This window comes from Lupinus angustifolius, chromosome LG01 (genome assembly GCF_001865875.1).
Source record: "Lupinus angustifolius cultivar Tanjil chromosome LG01, LupAngTanjil_v1.0, whole genome shotgun sequence".
In the NCBI taxonomy this organism is placed as follows: Eukaryota; Viridiplantae; Streptophyta; class Magnoliopsida; order Fabales; family Fabaceae; genus Lupinus; species Lupinus angustifolius.
The window spans coordinates 28,127,745-28,134,698 of NC_032009.1; positions in this window are offsets into that span (position 1 = coordinate 28,127,745).

The window sequence follows — 6,954 nt, forward strand, 5'->3', positions numbered from 1 at the left end:
CCATGTTAGAATAGGTATTTATTATATTGTCAAGGTTTAGTCTAAGTTTTTTCAAAATGTGGACAAAACTTACCCTCGGGCTTGGGGCCCATCATTGGGAGTGAGGATCATATTTGGGGGCGTAACCCCAAAGTTTTACAAAAATTATGTTAATTTTTTTTTTTCGAAAAGAAAAAAACTACCCTATACAATTTGGGAGTATGGAACCCTTTTGTAGGTAAGCAATTATAGTTCAATAGCAAAAAAAAATGAAGAATTTCGTAATTATTTGGAAAGTTAAATTTCATTTTATGCATGTTTAGATGTATAATGGGGTAGACATAATTTGCTTCCAGTGTCCTATACATGGTATTCTTATAGGATTTTCGATAGACTAAAAGTCAACACCTTATGGCAATGTATTAGGTCTCATTAAAATATATTCGGTAAAGGCTCTAGACTTCTAGGTCACCAAATTGCCCCCAATCTCGAAAGAAAGGAGTCCCAATATCCCAAGTTAAAAACAAGAGGAGTCGAGCCCCTCGAGCGTCTAACTCGCGATATCAAGACAATTTGGGTGGTCCATTATGCTAATACTAGGAGACAAGTCTAACACCGGTAAAACACATGTCCCTCTTATCTCATCCTTAAACTCTAACAACCCGGGTATAGGGCGTATGCGCGTGTAACTCAAGTATACTGTGAGTGTGTGAGGAAGCGACATTTAAAAAAAAAATTCCACCCCAAAGCTGCAAAAACAATGGTGAGCACATACAATAATATTAAAATTGAAGCAATAAATAAAACTTGTAAAAAAACAATATTTCGTTAATGTTGTTTTTATAGTTAATAATAATAGACAAAGGAAAAAAGGTACTTAAATCATACAATTGGCTCAACTGGGCCTTACTCTCTTTTTCTTATTTTTTTTAAAATATGTCCCCAGCAGAGTCGCCAGTTGTCGTGCCCCCGATTTTTGGTTACGCGACCTCTTAGAGTCGCCACTACATTTTATGGTTAAAAATGTAGAAAAATCTTTAAAGCCCAATCACATTGGACTTTTGGATTGTGATATCCAGGTTCGGGAGTCGATTACGGATCGAGGAAGGTATTGGCACCTCGTCCGCCCGTGATTAAACGGTACCCTTGCCAATTGTATGATTTAAATACCCTTGAATTATTTAAATTTAAATTTGTGTACAACAAAATAATTAACTCCCTAAAAAGGGTGAAGCAGCAGAAACTAATGTCCGCATCGCATCCCATTTTAAGGAGGTTTGAAAATATTTATAATAGATTTTCTTATTTTTTATTAATAATTTAGGAATTAATCAAATGAAAAGAAGCGTCGTAACGTGACCGTTCAAGGATGATACGAGGACAAGAAATGTTGCCATGATCTGCCTCCATCATTTGATTAATCCCAAAAACAATATATTTTTGTTATCAACAATGTTATGTGAAATCATTTCAAATTACACTACTCTTCTTAAAAATAATTTCGAATCGAACAATATTCTGAATTTGTGAAAATGACAATTTTTATTTAATTACAGCAAGAGAAAAAAAATTAATTAGATTCTAAAAATAAGCATAGAAAAAAAACATTTGATTAGTAGCTACATTCAAGTGATTTTTATCACTTTTTGTAATTATTATTATCTATAAATAAAATTAATTTTTATTTAAAAAAAGAATATTTATTACTTATCTTCCAAAAAACATTTAATGTTTTTTTTATTTACTGTTTTTAAAATATTTAAATTAAATGTGGCAACTAGCAAAAATTAAATAGATTATGGAATAATATAAAATATACTCAGAGAGAGCTTTAATCCTGTATGACCAAAAAAAGATACAAAATGGTTGACGTGTCGCTCAAAGATTGGCTGGAAAATATGCTACAAAGGACAACGCCATGTGTCTGTCTGTGGTTGGTTGGTTGGGACAACGCCATGTGTCTGTCTGCAGTGCACGCGCATGCACTGGAGCGGAGCTGTGGAGATGCTGATCTCGTATAAACAACTCGACAGATAGAGACTACACCTGCCTACGTGTCACTGTTTGGATTGGCCGTGGAAGAGGATGCACGGAATGAATGGTGTGCCTGACTGCAGCGAATCTGGACCTGTGGCTTAAGATTTGTTCTGGTATACGCACGTCTATTGGCGACAGTATGCACCCTCCTCTGTGTCACGTTACTATTGGCAGGACGTTGTAAAGGTTGACTCAGGTGCCAAGTGTTGCTCTATGGATGACCAGAAACGCAATTCCACGGTGCAAGCAATAAGGTCTGCTGCACTAAATCATTTTCAATCTAGCAGTTTTTTTTTCTCTTGTTCTCTTTATGCAGTGTTTTTTTTTTCACAAAAAGGAAGAAGAACCCTAATCTCATTATAATACTATATTTATATACCAAATTTAACCTAATCTAATCCTAAAAAAATGCTAACCACTCCCTATCTACTAACCCCATAATACCCTAATATTTGGCACCACCAAATCAGATTTGACTTGGTATATATATATATATATATATATATATAAATAACAAAAATATTTTTTTTGAATATTCTAAACTATATCTTAAATTTATATTTTCGAAAAAACTAAAATAAAAATTTATTTTATTATTTATTTGGAATTTAAAATCTCATTTATTTTTATAAATTCGATTTTAATTATAAAAATTAATAAAAAATATTTTTAATTATCTTTTATAATATAAACTCGAAAAAATAAATAAATATACTATTTTTTATCATATTAGGATATTTGAAATATCTCATTTGAATTCATAATAAACCCTAAAATTCATAAAAAAATAAAAAAATAAAATTATTTTGAGAAAGTAATTACTTTTAAAATAGGTTCGGTTTTTTATGGGCCGGACAAAAATGGGTATTCACAGTTGCCCCTCTTTGCTAGTTGGTTATCTGGTAACAAGCAAACCGAGGTTTGAGGGATACCATGATGAGTAACTAGTAAGGAAATGAATGTTAATTTTGTTGAGGCTCGGAAGAAACCCAACTTGCTAAATCTCAGTGTTCGAGAATATTAAACTTTCTTCTATGAGTTGAACTACCTTCAAGATGGTATGAGTTTTATGGATGCAAACCAAAGACGCAGGTCGGTGTCTTGTCGGACTTTGGGGTGAAAGTAGTAAAACCAAATACGCAGGTTGGTGTACTGCCAGAATTTGGAGACGTTAGGTTAAGGTCCAAGAACGCACGTCAGTGTACTGCCGGAACTTGGGATGAAAAGAGTGAAACCAAAGACGCAGGTTGGTGTGCTGCCGGAACTTGGATGACACTAGGAAATAAGACCAAGAATGCAGGTCGGTGTCCTGTTGGAACTTGGAATGAAAAGGGTGAACCCAAAGACGTCGGTCGGTGTGCCGCCAGAATTTGGATTACACTAGGAAATAAGACCAAGAACACAGGTCGGTGTACTGCCGGAACTTGGAATGACAAGGGTGAACCCCAAAGACGCAGGTCAGTGTACTGCCAGAATTTGGGATGAAAAGAGTGAAATCAAAGACACAGGTCGGTGTGCTGCCGGAATTTGGATGACACTATGAAATAAGACCAAGAACGTAGGTCGGTGTACTGCCGGAACTTAGAAGGAAAAGGGTGAACCCAAAGACGCAGGTCGGTAAACTGCCGGAATTTGGGATGAAAATAGTGAATGACATGTTTTTTTTGTTTCATTTTTGTATGAATGCAAATAACTATTATTGATGTATGCTATGAAATGCTCATGTTTGGTAATTCTATGATTGTTTTCATATCATATTGAGTTGTAATTGGTGTTCATCCGTATTGCTACGTCGCATCCTTAACATTTGGTTGTAGATTGTTGTTTGCAAAGAACGATTTTGCTTGTTCATTCTGGAAGATGACAATCAATTTTGTCTTTTAGATGTAAAGTGTTTTCTCTTTTCGAATATTACTCAAGTCGACATGCTTAAAATTCTTAAGATAGTACAAGTTTAATGAAAACAAACCTTGCAAATAAAATATTTTAACTCATATACGATTAAAGAAATATGATCGTGTTTGGTCTTTTGTGTTAGAAGTGATGGGAATAGGTTTTAAATAACGAAACATGTTATACTACCACTTATACAATCATTGTCCATCCAAAATATTGCCCTAGTATTGACTTCAACTTTTTTTTTTGGTCTCTCACAAGTTTGTCCCAATATTGACTTATTGCCTTATGTTCTTAAGAGACCTTCCATTTTTCTTTTTCTTTTGTCCCTAAGTTTTGCTTAGATTGCCCTTTCGGGTTTTCGATCTACCGGGATTTATTCATTTCATTTAAAAGAATTTGTGTATTGATCACGTCATGCATATATTTTGTTTTTTTAGAAAAATTACTTTGAATTTGTTTTGGAGTTAGTTATTTGGTACCCTTGGTGCATATCTCAAACAGTTCGGGTCTCAAGAAGGACTTTTTGGGCTTGTAACATGGTTTGGTTAGGGGTTTACAAGAAACAAAAGGTTATAAGGCTCAAATGATGTATTTTCCATCCCTACTTTCTCCATATTCTCAATAATCCTATTTCCAACATATCTTATATTTCAATCCCGGATACGATTTCCATTCCTTTTTGGAAAATGAAAGGTTTTGTAACCATTCTAGTTTGATATTTTTTATTTACCCTAGCTTTTGCCTAAGGTTTTACTAAAACTCTTAGCGGGCTCTTTATAATCCACTTGATCCACTTTTAGATCTTTTGAAGATTTGTTGGAAAACTACCCTTTCCCTGTTTATTGGTGTATTTCGAAGGTGTTGTGTTTTTTTTTTGAATAAACTTCTTTCATATTGTCTTGGCTCAAAAAGGGTAACTAGGGATATCTTCATTGGTGTTTGGAATAACAAAGAATCCTTGTGTCATCAACACGACCTACCTGAGGGTGCACACCATATGGGATTTGCTTACATCATCCTCCTAAGAGAGCGCATGAAAGTATGCAAAAATCCATGATCAATGCACAAATTTCTTTTTTTTTTCTATTTTCTTGAAAGGTCTCTCAAGCATAATGTTTCTTTACGGCATCTGAATTCACAGAAAGAGGTAAATCGTTTCCGTCCATAGTAGTCAATATCAAACTCCTCCAAAGAATGCTTTTTTCACCACGAAGGTGCCTTCATAATTTGGGGTCCATTTTCCTCTATAATCCTTCTGGATTGGGAGTATCTTCTTAAGCACTAGATCCCCCTCTTGAAAGTGGCGTGGCCGAACTTTCTTAGCATAAGCTTTCATGAGTCTTTTCTGGTATAGCTGACCATGACATATAGCAGCTAACCTTTTCTCTTCTATCATGTTCAGTTGGTCGTACTGTGCTTGGATCCATTCTGATTCTTTCAATCCAGATTCTGCCATGATTCTGAGTGATGGAATTTCTACTTCAATATGGAGTACTGCCTCCATCCCATATACTAACGAGTATGGTGTTTCCCCAGTTGATGTACGTACCGAGGTGCGATACCCATGTAGAGCAAAAGGTAACATTTCATGCCAATCCTTATACGTCACTACCATTTTTGAACAATCTTCTTAATATTCTTGTTTGTTGCTTCTACTACTCCATTCATCTTGGGGCGATAAGGTGAGGATGTGTGATGCTTGATTTTGAACTCGCTACACATCTCAGTCATCATCTTATTGTTTAAGTTGGTAGCATTGTCCATGATAATCTTCCTAGGTAACCCATATCTACACACCAACTCCTTTTTAATAAATCGTAGCACCACTGTTCTGGTCACATTGGCATATGAACATGCCTCAACCCATTTTGTGAAGTAGTCGATGGCTACGAGGATGAAGTGATGCCCATTAGAAGCTTTTGGCTCTATTGGTCCAATCACATCCATTCCCCACATGGAGAAGGGCTAGGGTGCTGAAAGGACATTTAGAGGGTTTGGTGGAGCATTGATGTTGTCTGCATAAATTTGACATTTGTGGCATTTCCTGACATAAGCACAACAGTCTGTCTCCATTGTCATCCAAAAGTAATCTGCCCTTAAGATCTTTCTAGCCATAGCATGTCCATTTGCATGGGTCCCAAACGAATGCACATATTTGAGCATTACCTCAGCTTCTTTCTCTTCTAGGCATATGAGGAGTACCATGTCGTGATTCCTTTTGTAAAGAATATCGCCATCTAGAAAGAAACCCATGGCCAGTCTTCTCAAGGTTCTTTTGTCAGTCTCTGAGGCCCCAATGGGATACTCATTTTTCTGTATATAGACCTTGATGTCATGATACCATGGCTTTCCATCTTGCTCTACTTCTATTGCGCAATAATGGATTGGTTGATCTCTGCTTTCTATTCTGATGAGAGCTTGATCCTTCCCACTTATATGGAACATTGAGGATAATGTGGATAAGGCATCAGCTAGTCTGTTATCCTCTCTCGGGATGTGGTAGAAGTCAATTTGGTCGAAGTGCTCAACCATCTTATGGATATACTTCTTGTAAGGTATTAGCTGGTTGTCACGGGTCTGCCATTCTTCTTTCAACTGATGGATGACTAAAGATGAATCCCCAAAGACTTCTAAATCTTTCACATTTCTTTCTAATGCTGTCTGCAAACCTAGGGCACATGCCTCATATTCAGCTATATTGTTGGTGCAGTCAAAGCATAACCTGGCAGTAATAGGAGTGAAGTTGCCTTCTGGAGATACAAGCACGACTCCTATGCCGTGTCCGAGTGCCTTGGAGGCCCCATCAAATACTAATGTCCATACACCCTCTTTTATTGGTCCTCCCAAGGATAAACTCATGATACCTTCATCTGGGAATTCCTAGTTCATTGGTTCGGTCTTCTCTATGGGTTGACTGGCAAGATAATCTGCAAGGGCACTACCTTTGATTGTTTTTCGTGTCACATACACTATATCATATTCTGACAATAAGACCTGCCACCGAGCGATTCTCCCTGTTAATATTGGTTTCTCAAAGAT